The sequence below is a fragment of the Canis lupus genome, chromosome 3, assembly GCF_011100685.1.
Source record: "Canis lupus familiaris isolate Mischka breed German Shepherd chromosome 3, alternate assembly UU_Cfam_GSD_1.0, whole genome shotgun sequence".
Taxonomy (NCBI): domain Eukaryota; kingdom Metazoa; phylum Chordata; class Mammalia; order Carnivora; family Canidae; genus Canis; species Canis lupus.
In genome coordinates, this window is record NC_049224.1 from 7,350,098 (window position 1) to 7,374,908 (window position 24,811).

Here is a 24,811-nt window from a genome sequence, read left to right on the forward strand (position 1 = left end):
GATCAAGTCCCACATTTGGCTTCCTGAAGGGAGCCTGCTTCTCCCTCTGTTTATGTCTCTGCCCCTCTCTCTGCATCTCTCATGAATAAATAAATAAAAATCCTTATATTTTAAAAAAGCTTGCTTTCAAATGTTTCCATCATATTGTTTATACAATTCAGTTGAAGCTTAGCTTCTCCACAGGTAAAAAAGGCTAAAGCCCTTTTACTCTTGTCTTAAAGTTATTTTCCATGAGTGCCTTGTATATCCCACTGGCACAGTATGCTCTATCCCTGTGAGAGACTCTTTCACAAAACTTTTGTTGAGCATCATTTTAGGCCGGACCCTGTAGTATGTACCAGAGAAAGAAGTAGAGCTGGAAACTTGGCAGATGGTTCCTGTTGTCATGGAGTCCACTGTAGGAGATAGATATTAAAGATCTAATTATTCAAATAGTTATTTAATCATGTGGACTCTGCCTGTGAAATGAACCTTCTTTTAATCTGAGTTTCTGAGAAAAACATTAAGACAAAAATAATGATATATAGATATATAACACATACCATGCATATTAACTACATATTATATAGTATATTATATAGTTATGTATGAAATAACTTTATATTAGCTATATATTAGCATTTAATTATATATTATTAAGTATATATCATTCATAGATATATATTAATTACGTAGTGGGGAAGTGACCAGCTATAGTAGATGTGGATAAAGATTAAGGGGAAGAAAGAATGAAGAGAGCTGTAGTATTTTGTTTTTAAAGAGTTTATTTATCTATTCATGAGAGACAATGAGAGAGAGACAGAGACACAGGCAGAGGGAGAAGCAGGCTCCATGAAAGGAGCCTGATGTGGGACTCGATCCTGGATCCCGGGATGACGCCCTGAGCTGAAGGCAGAGGCTCAACCAATGAGCCACCCCGGTGTCCCGAGAGTTGTAGTGTTAAAGATATAGTAAATATATATTCTCAACCAACTCTTTGCTTAGTCCATCCACAAACTCATTACCAAAAATCAGACCAACTGAGCAATCATCCCTCATCAGGAATCTTCACAATTTTCTCCCAGTGTCTATCCTCCTTCCTTTTCTCTGTAGAAATACCCTAGGGGAGAGAGGCATCCTAAGGCTCCAATTTCAAATCCTTTTTGGAAGTTAGTAGGATAGAAGCTATAAATAAATCATAGTGACTTAATCCATCTTTTTTTTTCAATCATTTTCATAGCTTAACTACTCCCACTGTGGCTTTTCGATATTCAATTGACTTAAATGAGCCCCACTTCCCTCCACCCATCCCTACTTCCCTACACATCAGTTTTGATCCTTGATATTATTTATATGGCTTGTAGAAAAGTGCTACATAGTGACTTGGGAGTGCAGAAAATTATTTAACATCTGTACTTCATTTTCTACTTCCCCATCTGTAAAACTTGATGTCATAATATTTATCCAATACCGCACAGAAGTGATATAAGAATTTATTCATGTTGGTAAGGAACATTGAGATGTAGGGCACAGCAGAAGTATAAAATGCTGTTATTATTCTCTGACAGGTTGGTCAAGCTCTATAAATAACATGGTCAGGACTCGAGAAACATTTTATGGTCTGTAATGACTTGCAGGTGGGCCACAGTCAAGAGATTGGAGCTCTCATTCTAAAGTGTTGTGTCATTGAGGCTGTGTAAATGTCATCATGTACATTTTGTGGTAGAAACCTTTCAACTCCATAAGTCTGAAAATTAAGATTTCACTTTTCTAATGCCAATGCGAATGTACTGTGGGGAGGATGCATATTCCATTTTACAGGTAAGATTTGATTAAGTAGCTTTAGAGGTTATAGTTTAAATGATTTTCTTGGGTGCTATCATTAGAAAAGGAAGAGAGCAACCACAATGGGAAGGTAACTTTTGAAAAGGGCAAATTAGGACCACAACTAGTGAAAATACTGCAGTGACGAGAAAATGAAGAATCAGGTGAACAGTCCTATATACTTTCAAAATGAAAGAATGATGTCCCATAAATTTGGTGGTCACTAAGGAACCCACTCTTGACCCTGCATTCATCTTATTTTGCTTCTGTGACCAAACACATTTAACTGCTTTTCCTAGCCTCACACCTCCATACATATCCCAACCACCTGTCTAGTCTTATCAAACTAAGAATGGCTAAAGCTGATTGACAAGGATAACAATGCAAATGTTATGCAAACCTTACACCTTTATAAACATTAGGAATGACTGTGCAAATGTGTAACTTGTATTAACTACTAAATCCTTAGGTTAATCAACTGCACTTGAGTTGAAGAATGCCTAAGTCTTTAAATTTGCACAGCCTGGAGGCTGTTAAACTACACAATTTTCAGTGAATTGAAGAATCTACCTACAAAAATGTTTCTGCCCTCATAAAACTAGTCTATCCAGAAAGAAGGCTAGGTTTAAAGGCAGTAGCAAGATTTTAATTCCAACCTGGAGTACATGATGATAAGTGAATTTGGAAGTACAAAGAGAAAAAAAAAAGGTCATAGAGGCTATTTATGTATTTTTACCTTGTTAGTCCTAGAATGTGCTAGCCTACTAAAATACATTTACGCAAAAGAAAACAATTAGAGAACCAAAGCAATAAAATTATAAGTGGCATAGGAAAATGACTATTATTTTTGCACTACGTTGAAAGATAAGGAAAGTAGAGTGATCAAGGTACATTACTGAGAGATGCGGTATATACTGCTGGCTTCAATGAGGGAAGAGGCAGGCCTCCTGCATTCTCCAGTACCTCCTATGTTTTGTCATGGTAAAAAAATGTCTCTTTAGTAATATGTCAAGATAGAGTTTTAATAAAGAGATAGCTTCAAGTATCCCTCCACAGAAATCTCAGGACTTCCCAAATATAAAAATGCACAATTTCTAGAGTTTAAAAAAGATAGATGATTTTTAATAAGCACAAAATAATAGAAAGAAACAACAATTTTCCAAAAAATCAATAACCATGGTATATTTGGGGGAATCACATGTAAATAGAAAAATAGGTAAAAATTGCAAAAGATGGGAAAGGAAATCTACACCTAAATGGTAAAGAAAATTATAATATGTTGAACTTTATAGAGAAATAAATAAGAAGGGTGGATTAAAGAATATTTGTTCACCACGTTGAGTAAAATATCCTAAAGAAATATGAGGGTATAAAAATGAATACCTAGGTTTGAATATAATCACATGGGATCTTAGCCAAGCAGGATGTTTTTTTCACATTTTTTTTCTCATTTCTACTTGCTCTGGAAATGAAATCTAAATACAATTTAATATCCTTTTTCCCCCTAATTCTTCTCTCTTGTTAAACATTCCTCTCCCGTTCATTATTCCATCCTAGCATTTATTCTTCCTTTACCTTCATTTGCATTAGATGTGGAAGAAACTGGCCAACAATGTAGTATGTGGAGGTTTGGTAAAACAATGGGAAAATTTTCTTTCCAGGTAAATCTGTTCAGCATTCAGAGAATTAGAGAGAGATCCTGGAATCTTTTCTTTGAGTATCTTTTCTTATCAAAGTTGATCTAAAATGTCATCCTTACAGGGTCACCTAGGTGGCTAAGTGGTTGAGTATCTGCCTTTGGCTCAGAGCATCATGCTGGGATCCTGGGATCGAGTCCCTCCATCAGGCTTCCTGCAGGGAACCTACTTCTCCCTCTGCCTGTGTCTTTGCTTCTCTCTCTGTGTCCCTCATGAATAAATAAAATCTTAAAAATAATGTTATCCTTACAGTGGGAAAAATATCTTCCTATTGTCTCTATAACAAATGAACCCCCTTTATCCTCTAAAACTTTTTTCAATAGCTAGAAAGTGAGCTCTGAGTAGAGGCCCTGTTTTATCTACTGCTGCATCCTCACAATTTGAAGCAGTACAAATGACAAGCATTTGATAAATATTTGTTGAATGAAATAACACACTTTTAGGAAAATGTTGCTACATTAAGTCTACCGTGAATTTCCCAGACGCTGTGGTATGCTCACCCTCCACTGTCCCTGACCCTGTCATGCTGACAGCACCCTCAGGCCCACAAACACATATATATCATGAGAAAACAAAACTAAATGGACCAATTCTATTGATTCCATTAACATATCATCAACTCTCTTTGCTGACATTTGTGTTTGAGTTTATCTTTCTGAATTTGAGTTTTGAATGGCCAATTCTCCCTCTCAAAAGTTTATTCCCTTAAAATTAGGTATATAATTGTATATATTTTATTCATTCAATAAGAGATTATTGAATCCTGGCCATGGAGCAGAAACTGTGCTTGTTCAGTAGACACAAGTTTAAATAAATCACATTGCTTTTCCAATAGATGTTCTTATAGTTGATTTGATGAGAGACATTTAAAGAAATAATGCCAATTCAGTGCATGACATTCTATAATAAAGGGATGTCAAAATGTGTATTTAATGAACATTGGTTATTAAAAATGGATAGTTTTAATTATGACTCTCAACATTGCTAGTGTTTAATAAACATTTATCAGTAAAACAAATATTATTAGAGCATTTATTTTAAAATTTATGGACCAATGTATAACAATACAAATCAAATTCCAAAATGAATCGTTCATTCCAAAATATGTTAAGTGCATTTAATTTATATTCTAAGTGAAAAAATACAATTTATAAATTTGAGCAAAAATTTTCAAAACTATCAAGTTTTTTAGTTTTACATGTACATTATTTTAATTATTTCTAGTTAGTAATTCTAGAAGATATTTATTTTGATACTTTTGTCTAGAAAACAAAGATATCAAGTAAGGCGAAAAGTTTAACAAGTTAATAATGAATTTATGATGAGATCTGTGTTAATTAAAATTGATTTCTTTAGTTATCTAGATTGGTAAGAACAATCATTGTTCCTACACATTTAATAATGGAGACTACAGAGGTAAGAGATTTCCTTCTCTATGTATTGGTGACAATGACTAAATTAAACCTGCAAAGTTACAGGGGAATAATCACCAAATGTAAAGTTATAGAAAATTATGAGGAAAGAAAATTTTGACTGATAAAAACAAGCTTTGTTATTTATTTGACAAAAATCTCTAATGCTATAAGTCACTGTCTTTATGACTGAATACCAGTCATTGGGAAGATTTCTACACACTGTTAAACAAGCACTACCATTAAGTCACAGAAAATGCACAGCACCAAACTGTATTTTAAATGTGTCTGGTACCTTTCAAGGGAATAGATTACACACCACGCCCTGGGGCTAAATAAACTAAATACCAGAGGCTTTCAATAGATCCTCAGATACTTTGACATGTGGCTATTACATCATCTGCCTTGAAGGTGGAAGTGGAGAGGCTTAGGAAGAGCTTTGAATCATGTAATTATAGGAGTCATGTGCCACTTTGCAGGTCAGCAAAGCAATCTGAAGTGTCTCCTGCTGTCCTGTAGATCAGAGGTCATTTGATGTTTTCATAATTTTAGCTTTAAAAAAGTATCTGCCATTAGAATCCAGAGTTTATACTTTTCGATCCACTGACAGCCTATGGGCTAAAATATGTGAGAACATTTATCAAATTTAGCATGATCCCGGACTGACCCCTTTTAAGGAAGCTTTCTTCAAGGCATTTATAACAAAGGTCATTATCAAATTACCTATGACTCAGAGTATTATATCAATATTGAACTTCTGGAAAATTCTGATGACTTCGGGGGCAGAGGTTGTGTCCTCCATGTGCTCATTAAACAAAGCTACAGCGACCTGTATCCAGCTACCCTCTTTACCTGGCACACAACTGCACCATTTTCTCTCACCTCTCCTTCAGTGAGCTGCAACAAATGCCACCATGCTGGGGGACTAGCGAGCCAAGAATGAACTCTCTCATCCTGGAGAAATAGAAAAACAAAAAGGTTCATTGGCTTGCCTATATCCAAATATTTTTCTCTAGTGATTAAATTCTAAAATTTGCATGGGAATCTGCATCTTATCCTGCAGTCATCAGCTTCCTCTCACTCCAAACTAAACACACACACACACACACACACACACCTGCCATTTTCCTTTTCCTGAGGGATCTTTCCCTTCCTCCCACTCCAGTTTTATTCCATTGGTTCTTCCTATAGAGAGGAAAAGTTCTCTGATTAACTAATTCAGAAAAAAAGAGATCTTAACATTGCTTAAAGCTATTCATATTTGCATTGGAAAAGAAAATTAAAAAATAATTAAACATTTTAAAATAATTAAACCATTCACAAAGGTTAGCAAAGAATATGAATTACTATCTTAGGCATTGAGTATTTACTTTAAAAATTTTTACTGCATACACATTCTGCCCAAATATGAAAGGGCACTGAGGTTATAACAGTGAGCTACAAAAACAACACCACATTCTTTGCCCCCACAAAGCTTACAGTCTAAAATAGGTTAAGAAATTTATTACAAAACTACCCACTATAAATCAGACAAGAGCTACAACAGAGTGTTTGTGGTGTTATGGGGTGAATCAGATCGAATTTTAAAGCATACCCTAAAATGTATAGACTGAGATGAAATCTGAAAAAAATAATAGGAGGTAAGTGGAAAAAAATACTTGTAAATCATGGACTAAAAAAAAAGTATTTACAGTAAATTTCACAGTAAGAGAGAGCTTTGTACATATTATCAGAGACCAATCAGGTGAGATCTCCACAGGTAGGCTGGCCATGCAGGTTAATCATCCAAAACAAGGCATTTTTGAAAATGAAAGTGAAAAGGGTTTCCACTAATAACAGCAGGCATAATTGGGTTGCATGGTAACAGTCATCCAATTCATAGGCCATCTTAAAATATTAGGCTTTATCCTAAAGGCAATGAAGAGTCCCTGAAATTTTTTTAGAAGAAAGGAAACAGGTATGAACTGACATGACACTCTGCCTGCATGGCAGAGAACCGGTGGAAGGGGGAACTGTTACGTAGCCATATAAGATACAACAGCAGCTTGGGGGTATTATAGGTGATGAAAAGTAGTGTCTAGGGAGAAAAAAAGTAACAAGGATAACTCCTAAGTTCCTATCTTACAAGTGGATAGATAGAAATGACAGTTATTCAATAGGAAACAGAAAAATAACTTCAGGCTGGAGTCATGGGTGGGAAGAGGATGCCTAGTTCTGCTTACGGTCCTACAGAGTTTAGAATGTGTTTGAGAGAAGAAATCATGTAAAATGAGTTAAAAATAAAAACTGTTTCACAGATGAGAAATCAGAATTGGAGATATAAATCTTGAGTCATTTGCATATCAATGGTAATTGAGCTTGCACATGGATATCGCCTAGCAAAAGTTTAAAGTGAGCAAGATAGGAGAGGAAAGAGGAAGGCTGAAGGTACTCTGGCTTGAGAATGGATGGTGATAGGTCAATGAAACTGCAAAGGAGGCTATCAACCAGTTGCCTGAGTGGTATAGGAAAAGTAGGAGAGGACGATGCTATGGAAGCAGAGGGAAGAAAGTAGTTGAGTGAGGAAGCAACAGTAATGACAAATGGCATAGGTCAAATAAGGTGAGAACTGAAAAATGTTATCGCATTTATCAAGATGGAGGTTAAGGGCATGGATTTGGTAGCAGATAATCCCAGTTAGAATCTCACCCTCTTCACTTACTACTTGGCCCTAAAGTAAGCCACATAAATTCTCTTTGCCTCAATTTTTTCGTCTATAAGATGGAAATAATGGTAATCTCACTCAAAGGGCTGTTTTGAGCAGTGCTTATCAAAGTGTGCTTTGTGGACATCAGGGAATTCTAGAGACCCTTTCAGGAGATTTGTGAGATGAAAACCATTTTTATATTAATGTTAAAACATTATTTGTCTTTTTCACTGTGTTGACAAGGTAGTAGCACTAAAATGCATTATGATTCTATTCTTCTCCACAACCCACTTGCAGTAAAAGAAAAAAAAAAAAAAAACAATTTCCTTTTTCCTTTAAGAATGTTATTGACAAACCAGTAAAAAATTATTAATTTTATTTCATTATTTTTTTATTATATAACAAAATGTGTAAATACTGCCAAGATCTCCATGTATCCATGAACCAACATTTTTCAAATGACTAATGCATGATGTTTCAAAATTCTACACGGGTAAAAATATCCGTTCAATGTGAAAAATACTCCTGTGGATTCAAATGTAACAGACTATAAAAAACTTATTGACATGATTTTGGACTCAACATTGAAATAACCTTTAGGTTATTAAAATAGGTCTACGTTTTCCAACTAGATATTTAAATGAGGCTAGAATTTCTTCATATGCTTCCTATAAAATATCACATCACAACAGACTGAATGCAAAAGAAGATATGAGACTCTAGCTGTCTTGTATTAAACTAGGCATTAAAAAGATCAGAAAAATATTAATCAGTGCTAGTTTTTCAAACATTCTTATTGTTATGAAGAATAAAAATATTTTTATGTTAGCTTGTATTGGCTTTATCACTGTTGTTAAATTAGTAACTATTGATGTGTTCTCAATTTTATTTTCAAATATGAAAAACATCAATAGAGAAAGTCTACATAAACAAAAAACCACTTTGAGATCTTTAGTAATTTTAAGAATATAAAGAGTCTCTGACTAAAAAATTTTAGAATCCCAGGTTGAGGATAAAATAAGGTACTTCTTGTAAAGTAGGATTTAATTCTTGTAAAGTAGTTAAAACAATGTCCCAAAATTCTGAGGATTATTGAGCAGAAATAGACAAATAAATGATTGAAAAGTAGATGACAGAGGGATAAAAAATGGATGATCAGCAGGTAGACAGATGGGGACATGGATACACAATTATTGATTAAACTGAAGTGAACTTTGAGGATGGAATATGGATTGAAATATAGAGAAGAAAGAGGGAGAAATTTTGAAAAAAGAAACATCCTCCATAGGCAAGCAACTTTCTGTCTTCTCTTAGAGTTTGATTTTGTATAAAAATACTGATCTGTTACTCTACTTACTACCTGATGCCTTTTATAAGGAGAACAGGAGAAAAAAAAATCAATGAAAGAAAAAACAAAGGCTGGATAGAGCAATGTGATAGAGACAGAAACTTCAATGACAATTCTGTAAGATCAGCTAGTGCTTCAGAGAAAGAAAAACACAGTAAGAAACAGAATACACTTTATTTTAAAATAAAGTCTCTTAATCTGATTTTCTCTGAGAGAAATCTGCTTCTTTTCTTTATCCTAACAGAGTCTTTGAATATTTCTGCTGTTTATAGCTAAAAAGAAAGTCACATAGACAAAAAGCCTCTTTCTCATATCTATGAGTCAAAAGTTGATCTGAAAATCCATCAGTAGATCCTAAAGAAATGTGAAAACTTGTGAAAAGAAGATGGCTCACAGTACATGATAAATGCATTTGTAGGGGCAGTAGGTTATATATAAATTATGGATTTGGCAGCCTGGAACTGTAACATCACCAGGTCTTCAAAGGAGTAGGGGTGAGGAAATGGAAAAGGACAGTAGTCCTCGATATTTTGTGAGAAAGGAAGTCATTAGTCCTTTGAAAATCTGGTCAAAGGTAGGCACTCATCTCAGAAAAACGTGCATGGACACCATTTTGTAACATACAATTTCAAAAGCCTATATACTCTACCTACACACCATCCATGGACTTTCCACAAGATGACAGAACTCAAGTTAGGAAACGTTAGAGTCAGGAAAAATAATTTAGGAGCAAAGATGGCACTTCCTAGCACAATTCTCCATTAAGTTGCTCTAGACTTTTAATAGACAATCAGCAGTCTTTTGAGTGTCTAGCATATAGATGAGGCTTAATAAAGGGATAAAACTGTAATCATGGAAAAAAGCACTTGTTTGGCCCAGCTTTCTCACTTCACAAAAGTGAAAATTAAGATCTAGAGATTAAAAGTCTTACTCAAGGGTTACAAAATCAACCAGAGAACTAGCTCACCCTTCTCCACTCTAATTGTTTTTCCCAAAGTCTCCTGAAACCAGAGTTGCATTTGGTCAACCTGTACAGAAAACTAGTGTCCCTACACTGTTGGATTCCACATTTAGGACCATATATTACCAAAACTGGAAGACTATGTAGTAAGGGAAGGGAGATGTTTTATTTCAGGAAACCAAGAACACAAAGGTAGAATAAAAGACAGTGAGATACAATTAAACAGCATCAACTACAACCACAAGTTGTAGAAAACATTTTAGTGATGCACCATATACAGTGATGCTGCATAATTTGTTGGATCAGTTATGCACAAAGGCCATCGTTTGATTATAAAGTGCCTTTGTATCATCCCTAGCCACAGAAAGAAAAAGATACATCCAAAGAGATTACGGAAGAGAGTTGACCTAAGGGACTATTTACAGATGTGTGGGAGGTTTTAAGGTAAATCAAAGAAGGAAAGGTTCAGATCACCAGGCCGTGGGACATGGAGAGGTACTGTGCCCTTTAGGACTGAAGGAGCAGCCACTATAAAAAATGGAGTAGGGTGACAGCCATGGGACAAATGTCCCTACCTGACTCTCCTTTCATCTTCCATTCTTTTGCCAGTGCTTTACTTGGCCAAACCAGAGGCCAGAGGGCATGTGTGCCTACTGATGCAGTTCAAAATGACAACTTCTTTTTATATATATATATACAAATTTATTTTGTATTGGTGTTCAATTTGCCAACATATAGAATAACACCCAGGGCTCATCCCATCAAGTGTCCCCCTCAGTGCCCGTCACCCAGTCACACCCACCCCCCGCCCACCTCCCCTTCCACCACCCCTAGTTCATTTCCCAGAGTTAGGAGTCTTTCATGTTCTGTCTCCCTTTCTAATATTTCCCACTTATTTTTTCTCCTTTCCCCTTTATTCCCTTTCACTATTTTTTTATATTCCCCAAATGAATGAGACCATATAATGTTTGTCCTTCTCCGATTGACTTATTTTACTCAGCATAATACCTTCCAGTTCCATCCATGTTGAAGCAAATGGTGGGTATTTATTGTTTCTAATGGCTGAGGAATATTCCATTGTATACATAGACCACATCTTCTTTATCCATTCATCTTTCAATGGACACCGAGGTTCCTTCTTAAGACATAGGACAGGGTGGAAAATGACGGGTATGGCGGGATAAATGGAGACTATCTGGAAAATCTCTGGAACACGCCGTTGGCTCCTCACAAGCTGTAGGAAACTCAGAGCCATTCCTGGAGCACCCACCAAGTTCTGTACACACGATCACTTATTTCTAGGTCTCATACCTCTAAGGAAAACCACTAACAGAGGAAGCATTTGGCTAAAATATCCAATATGCACTAACGCAGCATTGGAAATCACCTTTAACTAATAGGCTGTGGAAGGGATACAAGGATCTGATGCTATGTTTCCCAATCCAACTTCAGCAGGCAATCCTAGGAGATCAAAAAGTGCTTCCTAAAGAGCTGCTGCCTGAAGGAACAATGACCCACAGTGTAGTGTCCTGAAAGGTGCTCTAGATGATGGAACTGATGAATAAAGTAACCGACTGAGGAGGAAAGGGAGAAGCTAAGCCCCAAATTATTGCTCTCTACTTCTCAAAAAGGGCCACTTAGTTATTGATCAGTAGCTCCTCGGAGCAGCTTTCACTAAGGGTGCTGGGAGTTCAAGACTATTAAGGGAAAGCCTATAAAGCAGCCAGCATAACTCGAACACTCAGCTCTGACAGTGAGCAAAAACTTTGCCCTAAAAGTATCAGTAACCTACCACAGCCTATAATGCCTGAGATAAGAAAAGCAAAACAAGCAGCCGTTTTATTTTTTATTTTTTTTATTTTTTTTTTAATTTTTTTTTTTTATTTATTTATGATAGTCACCGAGAGAGAGGGAGAGAGGCAGAGACACAGACAAGCAGCCGTTTTAATCCGTGCTGAGAACAAACAAGGCCATAAGCCCATAGGACATTGAGCATAACCCTACCCCTCCTACATCTCTAGCCCGTTCTTGGGGAACACAATAAATCACAATAGGAATGTAACCCTTACTGTTTGAGTATCTCAGGTGAGAGGACAAAAGCTGTCTAAAAGTCTCCTTGGACAAAGGGGCAAAATATTAGCCTGTTAGTGATTTGGAAACCCAAATGGACACCGGAGTCAACCTTCAGATTTCCAGTGGTTAAGAGGTGCCTGAAAGAGGTTTATGTTTCATTTCACTTTGTAGTCCTGACCTTAGTCAAAATAGGTTTTGATATTCAAACTGAAGCATAATCCCTCATTGCTATTCTTACTTTCAACCTGAATAACCTCGGCAAATTGTGCAGACAGGTGCTTAATGAAGCCTATATTTATAAAACAATATTTTTCTTCACAGGACTATAGACCCTAATACATCTTTTCTAACTGGAATCAAGTTTCCTGATCAGAGCTCCTCTGGCCTTCTTCAAGCCATATGTTCAGAGTATGTGGAATCAATCCACTGTGCCAGCTGCATTCTCATTATGTAAAATGCACTACAGTTTGGATAGAACAGTTGACACAGATTATTCCAGTTTGGCAGAGATATGACAACAAATGTGTATGTGTAAACACGTGAGGTGAAATTGAACACGGGAAGGCCAGCCTAGGGTGGGGTTATCCAAATGAGTGATTTGCAGAACAAAGACTATATCTCTCATTGCAAATACAAAATTACTTCCAAAAAAAAAAATGTAGTGGGAAGTGTTTTTACCTAATTTGACCATCAGTGGAAAGCATGGTGATCTTAGAGGGTTATGTAAATGTCTATCTAGCACAACAGAATCTTGCCTAGCTATGTTTAAGACGGCAAAAATCAAGGAAAAACATTCTCACATTATTCTGAGACAGAAACCACTTTTTAAAAAGCCAGTGGGTTAATTTTAAAAGATCTTTTAAGTAGATCTTATTAATGTTTAAAATTACTCTCTTCACCTCCCTTAAAAACTATCAGGCATCCCTTCCCCATTGTCATCAAGTGTGGCAGGTGGCTCCTTCCTTGCCTTGTTGAATCCAGGCATGAATGTGTGATTTGTTTAGGCTGATGAAGTGCCACTTGAGAGAAAAAGTTTTAAGAGCCAGCATGTGAGTTGCCAGGTTTCTTTTGTCCTTCTGGAACCACCAGCAGTAACGTTCTAGATAGAGGCTGACCCATCAACCTGAGTCCTGCAAACGAGTAGGACAGAGCAGAACAGCAACTGACCAGGGATCGATGGAAGGAAGAAATAAGTTTTGTTGTAAACCACTTCAATTTTTCAGGCTGTTACCTCAGTAAAATCTAACCTATCTTGTTTAATGTAATAATGTATTGAAAAAGTCATTTAAAAAAAAAAAAAAAAAACAACAACTTTTAAATCCCTCCCGTCCCCTTGCTGATGAGATTTTAAATAGCTTGTGTTCTTTTTTGTGTTTCCAAACTGGGGGATGAATCCAATCAAAAATTCTAACAGAAATTACATCCTCACTCTAAAAACATTTAAAATAATTCATCCAGGGAAAATTACATTAAATTAGCTACGGTTTTTGTTGTTTACGCTCCTTATACTTGCAAGCAATTTCTTACGAAGCAGATACAAAATGTTTACAAAATAGCTAAGGGTAAGAATAAGATGCCAGTCATCCTTAGTGTCACTTAGCACCAGAAGCCCAAGGATTATATAAAGGTCAGAGTCAAATAAATGCTAAGGAGCCAACAGATTTAAATTCAGCTTTAAATTCTGGTCAGTGATTAGACTCCGGTTTTGAGAAGAACTGAGCTATCTAACATCAGGATTATTTACTCTACTATAGAAGAACTAAAATATCCAAAGCAAATTCAGAGAGAATAAAAGCAAGTTTATAATCAAGAAGAAGCTAATATGATTACATATATTATTCAAGGGCTCCTCTCAGACATAATCAAAGTTAAATAAAACCTCGTAGAAAGTATAAAGAATATGTATGCTGGAGTCAAATACAAATGGGCCTAAAGTCCACCTTGACCTCTTACAAACCACATGACCTCAAACAAGTTATTCCATCTCTCTGTTTCCTCTTCAATGAAATGGGACTAAAACTCAGAGGTTTGGCATAAATATTAAATCATGCGTGAAATGCAGCTAGAAAAAATGAAAATAATAATATATGAGTGCAGTTTGGATCAACTTTTATTTATGTATCTAAATATATATTTTATTAATAAAATAATATTTACTGACTATGTTTATACAATATAACATTCATTTGGTACTCCTTTTGTTCCAGGCTCTGTGCTAGAAAATCGGGATATGTAAGTGAACAAAACAGAGACAAAACTACCTGTCCGTGGCAACATGCATTATTGCTTTTCCCTGGGGGAAAGAGAGACCTAATAAGAAAAAAAAGATACACTGCGTGAGTTGCTACAAAATCCCATGAGGAAAAAACAACAACAACAAAACAAGGGTGGAGAATAAAGAGTGGGCTGTGGTACATGTTGCAAATTTAAATAGGATGGTTATGTAGGCCTCACTGAGGAGATGACCTTTAAACAACAACTGGAGAAGATAACAGGTAAATGTAGTAATAAAATACATTCTAGAAATACATTCTAGGGTGTGATACAGTACATTATTTAGCATTTGTAGAAGGCTAAATATTTATTCACAGATGGGATGAAGAACATGTATTCACCTAGCCTCAAAATTTTTCTTTCAGAGGGGTAAGCTGCAAAAATACTGAGCAGCAGTCTGTAGTCTTACTTCATTGCAGCCTAGAGAGAGGAAATGATATGCTCAGTTAATCTTTAATATATAATTTCCTTACTGCAGGGAGACAGCAGAATGGGGTAAATAGTTCCCGAGAAGTACACTCTGGAGCATAATGCCCTTTTAGGAGGATGCATGGTGTCAGTTTATTTGAGGTAATATATGAAGAAGCAATTGTGCAACTATGTAGGGGAGACTCTTCTATGCCCAACATTCTGAGAATCTAAAAATCCAGAAAACAATGCACATCTGAGAGAAAAAGCGGAAGTGAACATGACAGCTGAACTTCATCATTAGGCAACTTTCCTTCATCCTTTTGTAGTCATGTTAAACCACAGTGGGTCCCAGACTGAATTTTAAATTTACTATATACCAGGAGCTGATCTAGACCCAAGGGAAAGGGAAAAACAACAACAACAAAATAACAACAAAAATGGCTAAACGTTTCCCAGGGCAGGTTCCCTAGCCCTCCATGGCCCACCGTAAACCTCACACGTCTCTCAGTGCTGAAATAGCCTACTACTTTGTTCCAGCCATTCCATCCCTCTTACCACTTGAAAAAATAAAATGGCTGAAGGATTTGGTGACCCCTTGGTAAGAGAGAAATTCACAGGCTGTATATTTGCATTCTTTCATCCTGAATATCTGGCTCAACATAACCAGCGAAAGTCAGTGAAGGTGGTACTTCACAGGCTGAAAGGAACAGGCACTGTAACACTCAAAATTGATTTGCCCCCGGGGGATCTAACTCTTCTGCAATGCTCATTAAAACTTAACTTAAAATTTTAAAGGGTTTATAAAACCCTTTTAAAAACATTTTCCAGTGTGACCTCACTCCAACCGACTGTCCTGCTTAGTTAAGCTTACTGTGGAAGGAATGGAATATTTTTGCTGGGTTGCAAATGATTGTGTAGACAAAGGGAATAGTTAAAATGCTTTTACTTGTGATAAAATCGATTGAACAAGCATAGAGGTTCCAAATCTCCCTAATTAAGCTCTGAAATGGCTTCTGCATTCTTTTTTGAAACCAAGGGGAATTCCCTTGAAATGAACAAATATTTTATATGGTTAAGTATTCATTAAAATGAGCAATAGGGAATGAGCACAGTATCCAATATCAAGAGGAAAACTGTAAAATGGAAAAGGATAGATAAATAAATTAATAATCTTGGATTCTGGCAGCCTGACCAAATTGTCACCTGTTGCTCTTGTTTTTCTAATTATTCTTCCTGCAATTTACTCAGCTGTGCCTATAATTCTTGAGCACGTACAAAGTTAATACAAGAGTTAAAGTTATTAAGGTCAGGCTGTTTATTTTACTCACAATGACCTGGATAAAAGATAATATGCACTTATTTTTTATAAAAAAAATTTTTAAAAAATGAGAGAACTTTCTAAGAACAGAAAAATAAATATTCATGTAATTGATTTGTACATTATATAAGTACTATCTAGTATCTTGTCTTTTTTTTTCTGGTTCAAAAGTAGTGAATTTAGTATTTCAATTCAAATGGTGGGAATTTACTGATACTAAGTCATAGTTTTAAAAAGAATGCTTAATGTAAATTAAAACACAGCTTTTCTAAATGTAAGTTTTACAGGGAATTTGCTCTAAATGGGAATTTACATGTTATTCTTCACCTAACTTTCATTCAAACATAAAATTATTTTACAATGTACAATTTAGATATAGGAAGGGAAGCCTGGGAAGATAGGAGAGTAGGAGTTTCCTAAGCTCACCACGTCCCACAGATACTATCACCCAGATAACTGCTATATTAGTACAACTAAAGCAGAAAACTTCCTGAAGACATGTCACAGTTAATTTTAGACAGGAGGCCACATCTAAATGGGTATGAGGGGTGGAGACGTGGTCAGAAACCAAACTCCCAGGGAGACTAACCACAAATGGGAGGAACACCACAAGCATGGAAAAGGGAGAGGAATAGACCCCACACCAGGCACCCCAGACATGGGGGACCTGCACTGGGAGACAAGACCCTCTAACATTTGGCTCTGAAAACTAGTGAGGCTTAACTTTCCCAGTTTTTATAACCAATGAAGCTTAGCTTGGGTACTTTAAAAACAGCTGACTTAGCTCTGGGAAAGCCAGAGGGCAATAGGAAACTGAGTCCCCACCCTTACAGAGACGGCATAACAAACAACCCCACATAGGAGAAACAGTTGGAAAAATGCCTGCAGTATACAGAAAAATTTATTTACTAATCTCAGAATATGCACTGGAGGAGCAGGGATTTTTAGGAGACCCCCTCCAAGAAAAAAAGAGCCAGCAGGTGTCATTTCTCTCCCTCCACCCTCAGCCTAGGTAGTATGAAATCTTTGGAAACCAGAACAAAAGCTCTCCATTTAGCTTGCTAATACCCACACTCTGACTGTGCATTCTCCTGTTGACTTACCCCATCTAACTTGTCCCACTCAGCAGGAGTCCCTCCAAAGTGGCTCCCCTAACACCCCAATAGTGACCAGCACCACTCCAAAGTGACCCACATCCTGAAGAGAGGGGCAGACTATCGAACTTCCACTGCAGTTGGAGCAGTGGGCTGGGAGCAGACATCTGATCTGACTGCTAGCCCCACTAACCATCAGAAACCTCACAGGGTGCAGCACAAAGGGAGAGCCCTGTAATTTGGGGTAACTGCAACTCCAAAATATAGACTGGGAGCAGATATCTGGTCTGACTGCACACCACAGCCACCAACAAAAGCCTCTCAGAGGGCAATGCAGGGAAAATACCCTACAGTTCCGTGCAACCACAATTCTAGCAAATGGGATGAGGGAGGCATCTGGATGGACCCAACTATAAGCCGAAGGGAGCCATAGGCTGGCAACTTAACAGCACAGGGATCAAAATCTGCCCACAAGAAGTAAAGTGGCTATTAGAGCTGACTGGACTGAAGGCAAATGAGGCTCAACACAACAATGGGACACATTAAACACATATAGGAGACATCCTTGAAGTGCCTGGTTCTGGTGAACAAGAGGCAATGTACTATAGGCACTAAGAACCTCCTCTTCATAAGACCACTACTTTAAAGATCAGAAGATAGAGCTGACTTTCCTAATACATAGAAAAAAAAAAACATAGACAAACAAGGAGACAGAAAAAATATGTCCCAATTGAAAGAATAAAACAAAATCACAGCAAAAGTGCTAATGAAATGGAGATAATCAATATACCTGATAGAGAGTTCAAAGTAATGATTATAAAGATACTTAGAGTGAAGGATCTCAGTGAGGCCTTCAAAACGAAATAGAAAATATATAAAAGAGGCAATCAAGCCGAATAACTGAAATTAAAAATACACTAGAGGGAAACAAGCATAGAGAATAGGAAGCAGAAGAACAGATCAGCAAGCTGGGAGACAGAGAAATAGAAAGCAACCAAGCTGTGCAGCAAACAGAAAGAAGAGTAATACAAAATGAAAATAGGTTAAGGAAACTTGAAGACATTATCAAGTGTTAATACATTCATGATACAGTGATCACAGAAGGAAAAAAGAATGAAAAGGGGCAGAAAACTTATTTGAAGAAATAATAGCTGAAAACATCCCTAGTTTTGGAAAGGAAACAGACATCCAGATCCAGGAGGCACAGACAGCCCTCCAACAAAATCAACCTAAAGAGACTCACACCAAGATAAATAGTAATCAAAATGGCAAAAAAAATAGTGATAAACAGAGAATTTTAAAAGCAGCAAGAGAAAAGATAAGAGTTACATACGAGGGAACCCTCATATAGCTATCAGCTGATTCTTCAGCAGAAACTTTGCAGGCTGGAAGAGAGTGGCATGATATATTCAAAGTTCTGAAAGAAGTGCAACCAAGAATACTCTACCCAGCAAGACTATCATTCAAAATAGAAGCAGAGATAAAGAGTTAGAGGAGATCATAAAATCATGATCAAAAGTTAGAAGGAGATCATCACCATTGAACCACCCTTACAAGAAACATTAAAAGGACTACTCTGAGTGGAAGGAAAAGGACATAATGAGTAGTAAAAAATTTAGAAAAGGAAACATTTTCACAGGTATTATACAAATACAATAAAGCAGTAGATAAGTCACTTATAAAACTGGTAGGGAGGTTAAAGCACGAAAGCAGTATAAAAAAAATCAATAGAAGGATTCACAAAATAAAGGATCTAAAGTATGATATCATATATACATAAAATGTATGTGCTCTTAGAGTGGGATCAAACTTAAGCAAACAACTTAATGTAGACTGCTATAAGCATAGGATGTTATATGTAAACCTAATGATAACCACAAATCAAAAACCCGTAACCAATATGCAAAAAATAAAGAGAAAGGAAGTCAAGCATACCACAAAAAAAAAAAAAAAAGAAAAAGAAAAAAAGAAAAAAAGCCATTAAACTACAAAGGAAAAGAAAAAGAGAAGAAAGGAACAGAGGAGAACTATAGAAACAATCGTAAGAAAAGTAGTACGGGGCAGCTGAGTGGCTCAGTGGTTGAGCATCTGCCTTTCGTCCAGAGCGTGATCCCAGGGTCCTGGGATCAAGTCCCACATTGGGCTTCCCGCAGTGAGCCTGCCTCTCCCTCTGCCTATGTCTCTGCCTCTCTCTGTATGTCTCTTAAGAATAAATAAATAAAATATTTTTTAAAAGACAAGTAACATAATAGCAATACATGCACACTTATCAGTAATTACTTGGACTGTAAGTGGACCAAATGCTCCAACCAAAAGATGTAGGGTGACTAATGGATAAAAAAGCAAGAATCATCTATATGTTGTCTACAAGACTTACTTCAGACCTAAAGATACATGCAGATTGAAAGGAAGGAGTAGGAAAAACATTCATCATGCAGATGAAAGTGAAAAGAAAGCTGGGGTAACAATACTTATATTGGTCAAAATTGACTTTAAAACAAAGACTGTAACAAAAGACAAAGAAGGACACTACATAATGATAAAAGAAGCAATCCAACAAGAAGATATCATGACTGTAAATATTTATGTACCCAACATAGGAGAACCCAAATATAGCAATTACTAACAAACATAAAAGAAGAAATTGATAGTTATATAATAATTTGAGGGGACTTTAACACCTCACTTATAACAATGGATAGATAATCCAGACAGAAAGCCAGCAAGGTAAGAGTGGCTATGAATGACACATTGAACCAGATGGATTTAACAGAAACATTCAGAACATTCCATCCAAAAAACAGTGGAATACACATTCTTTTCAAGTGCACATGGAATATACTCCTGAATAGATTACATAAAAGTCCACAAACCAAGTCTATTACATAATAGCCCACAAAACAAATAGTCTTTATAGTCTATACTACAAAACTAGTCATCAAAACAATATGTAACTGCACAAAAATAGACACATAGATCAAGGGGATACAATAAAACCCCAGAAAAAAATCCATGCTTTTAAGGTCAATTAATCTACAACAAAGGAGGCAATTCAAGAAAAAATCTGAAAAGCACATAAATACATGGAGCTGAAATAACATGCTACTAATCAATGTATGAGTCAACCAAGATCATGGAAGAAATTTAAAGAAATACAAACGACAATGAAAACAAGACAGTCCAAAATCTTTGGGATGGAACAAGATCTCTTCTGAGAAGGAAGATTATAGCAATATAAGCCTACCTCAAGAAGTGAGAAAAATCTCAAATCAATAATTTATCTTATACATAGGGAAGCTAGAAAAAGAAGAGAAAACAAAGTCCCAAACCAGGAGAAGAAAGAAAATAATAAAGATTAGAGCATAAATAAATGAAATAGAGACTAAAAAGCAATAGAACAGATCAATGAAACCAGGATCTGGTTCTTTGAAATGATAACCAAAATTGATAAACCTTTAGACAGATTCATAAAGAAAGAGAGACAGAGACAGAAAGAAAAATAGAGAAATCAGAAATTAAGGAGAAGAAATAACAACCAACACTACATAAATATGAAGAATTCTAAGAGAATATTATGAAAAATTGGACAACCTAGAAGATATTTATAAGTTCCTAGGAACATTTAACCTTCAAAAACTGAATCAAGAAGAAACAGAATATTTTAATAGACCAATTACTATCAATGATATCAAATCAGTAACCAAAAATTGCTCAACAAACAAAAGTTCAGGAAAAGATGGCTTCACAGGTGAATGTTACCAAACATTTGAAGAAGAATGAATAATTATTTTTCTCACACTATTCTAAAAAGTAGAAGAAAAAAGAAATATTCCAAATCTGTTCTATGAGCCCAGCATCATCCTGATAAAGACATAACACAATAACAAGAAACCACTACAAGACAATTTCTCTAATGCATATAGATGCAAAAATTCTCAATAAAATATTAGCAAACCAAATGCAACAATACATTTAAAAATCATTAAATCATTCACCACAATCAAGTGGGATTTATTCTTGGGATGCAAGAGTAGTTCAATATTCCCAAATCAATCAATGTGATACATCATCTTAACAAGAGAAAGGATAAAAACCATATAATGATCCCAACAGATGCAGATAAAGCACTTGACAAAGTAAAATATCCATTCATGATGAAAACTCTCAACAAAGTAGGTTTAGAGGGAACATACCTCAACATAATTGCCATATATGAAAAACCCACAGCTAACATCATACTCAATGGTGAAAAACTGACAGCTTTTCTCCTAAGATCAGAAATAAGACAAAGATACCAACTCTCATCACTTTTATTCAACATAGTATTAGAAGTCCTAGCCATAGCAATCAGACAACAAAAAGAAATAACAAGTATCCAAATTAGTAAGAAAGAGGTAAACTTTCACTATTTGCAGATGACATGATACTTTATGTAGAAAACCCAAAAGACTCTACCAAAAATTGCTAGGACTCATAAATTAATTCAGTAAAGTCATAGGTACAAAATTAATACACAGAAATATGTTTCATTTCTATATGCTAATAGGTAGCAGAAAGAGAAAATTAAGAAAACAATTCCAGAGGTGCTTGGGTGGCTCAGTCAGTTAACCCTCTGCTTTTGGTTCAGGTCATGATCCCAAAGTCCTGGGATCAAGCCCCACATTGGGCTCCCTGCTCAGCGGGAAGCCTGCTTCTCCCTCTCCTTCTGCCTGCTGCCCCACCTGCTTGTGCTATCTCTCTGTCTAGCAAATAAAATCTTTAAGGAAAGAAAAGGATTCCATTTAAGATTGCACCAAAAAGAACAAAATATCCAGGAATAACTTAACCAAGGAGGTTAAAGACCTGTACTCTGAAAACTATAAAATACTGAAAGAGGGATCCCTGGGTAGCGCAGCAGTTTGGCACCTGCCTTTGGCCCAGGGCGTGATCCTGGAGACCCGGGATCGAATCCCACGTCGGGCTCCCAGTGCATGGAGCCTGCTTCTCCCTCTGCCTATGTCTCTGCCTCTCTCTCTCTCTCTCTGTGTGTGTGACTATCATAAATAAATTAATTAATTAAAAAAAAAACACTGAAAGAAATCGAAGGTGACACAAATAGAAAGATGTACTATTTTCATGGATTGAGAGAGCTAATATTGTTAAATACCCATAGTGCCCACAGAAAACTACAAATTCAATGTGATTCTTATCAAAATGCCAACAGCATTTTTCACAGAACTAGAACAAATAATTCTAAAATCTGTATGGACCACAAAAGTCCCTGAATAGCCAAGGCAAACTGGAGAAAGAAGAACAAAGCTGGAGGTATCACAAGCCCACATTTCAAGATACACTACAAAGTTATAGTCATCAAAACAATATGGTAATTGCACAAAAATAGACACATAGATCAATGGAATATAGCAGAGAATCCAGAAACAAACCTGTGCTTTTATGGTCAATTAATCAGCAACAAAGGAGGCCATAAGATACATGAGTAAAAGACAGTCTCTCTAACAAATGGTGGTGGGAAAACTAGACAGCTACATTCAAAATAATGAAATTGGATCACTTACTTATACCATGCACAAAAACAAACTCAAATGAATTAAAGAACTAAATGTGAGGCCTGAAACCATAAAAATCCTAGCAGGAGACATTGGTAGTGATTACCAGACATCAGCCATACTAATATTTTTCTAGATATGCCTCCTCTGGGAAGGGAAACAAAAGCAAAATTAAACTATTAGAACTATACTTAAATAAAAAGTTTTACACAGTGAAGGAAACCTTCAACAAAACAAAAAGGTAGCATACTGAATAAGAGGAGATATTTGCAAATAGCATATCTAATAAGGGGTCAATATCCAAAATATAGTACTTAATATAACTCAACACCAGAAAAACTCCATAAATTATCCAATTCAAAAATGGGTAGAGGACATGAATGAACATTTTTCTAAATAAGACATGCAGATGCCCAACAGACACATCAAAAGATGCTCAACACCAATGAGATATTACCTCACACCTGTCAAAATAGCTAAAATCATAAAGACAATAAATAACATGTATTGGAGAGCACGTGGATAAAAAGGAACTCTCTCAAACTGTTGATGGGAATCCAAACTCATGCAACCACTGTGGGAAACAGAAAAGAAGTTCCTCAAAAAATCAAAAATAGGATTATCACATGATGCAGTAATCCATTACAGGGCATCTACCCCCCAAAAAATGAAAACACTAATTAAAAAAAAGATATATGCACTTCTATGTTTATTTAAGCACTATTTACAACAGCCAACATACGGAACATACCCAAGTATCCATCGATAGATGAATCAATAAAGAAGAGTAGTATATACATAAAAATGAAATTTTCCTTAGCCATAAAAAAGAATGAAATCTTGCCACTTGCAACAACATGGATAGATGTAGAGAGCATAATGCTAAGTGAAATAAGTCAGAGAAAGACAAATTCCATATAATTTCACCCGTATGTACAATCCAAGAAAGAAAATAAACAGAGAAAAGAGACAAAAAACAAATGCTTAAATATAGAGAACAAACTGGTGGTTGCCAGAGGGGAACAGAGGGGAGGAGATAAGTGAAATAGGTGAAGGGGATTAAGAGTACACTTCTTGTGGTCAGCACTGAATAACATATAGAATTGTTAAATCATTATGCTGTATGTTGATTATACTTAAATAACAATATAAGTAAAGAAGATAATAATAAAAAGCCCTTTCAAAAAATGAGGTAAAAATAAAATTTAATATAGATAGCATTAAATTTTGAAAGATAATTACACACTGATTCTCAATAGAATATCAATTGAAGTATCCTGTAAACTGCATGTCCTCATCAAACACAATACGCACACACACTACTACACATATTCACACCTACATACTTTGTATAGGTGCGACCACTAAAGCAGTAAATCTTGGCACAGGAGTATTGCACAAAGAGCAAGCCAGTTCAAGTATCACTGCCTGCTGGATGTAGGATGGAGAGGACTACGTCAACATGAGCACGATTTGTTCAATCCAGATGCTTATGCTCATCTTATCTTTGGGAATGTATAGTGATGAGAGGCAAAAAGGTCGTATATGTAGCAATGCCCTCTTGATTGAGGTAGCACCTGGAAGGTTTTCCCATTCCTATCGGATGGCAAATAAATATTTCCGTGGACTAAAACTTATGCTAAAATGGAAAGATGTAACATTCTGCTGTCTCTGCAATAAGGAAGCTAAGCACACAAGTTCATACAGAATAAAGATCATGTTTAATAAGCATTCTTTACTCTGACTGAAAATAGAGGCATCTTGTTTATATTGGATCAAGTTTTCCAGGACCAAAACCACTTAAAAAACAAACTAAGCAATCCCTTTGGGGTGAAACGTTCTTATTTGATATACACTATGTTCCTAGCACTCATTTTTTTCTGCCTTTTCATAATTTTCTATATTCTATTTCACCAAGTTTGTTCCCAGTAGTGTTGGTAAATACCTAACAGCAGTTATTAACTAAATACCAATAATTTAAGTCAGGAGGTTGAAGGAAGGTTTTTCTTTTGAGGACTGAAACAAATTTTGAATGCTGAGTCCTACAAAGAATACTCATTCTCTCTCTCTCTCTCTCTCTCATTCTCTCTCTCTCTCTCTCTCTCTCTCTCTCTCTCTCTTTTTTTAGAACACATCCAATTTTTAAAAACTCTATCATAACACCTGTTGGAAGCAAAACTGCACCTTG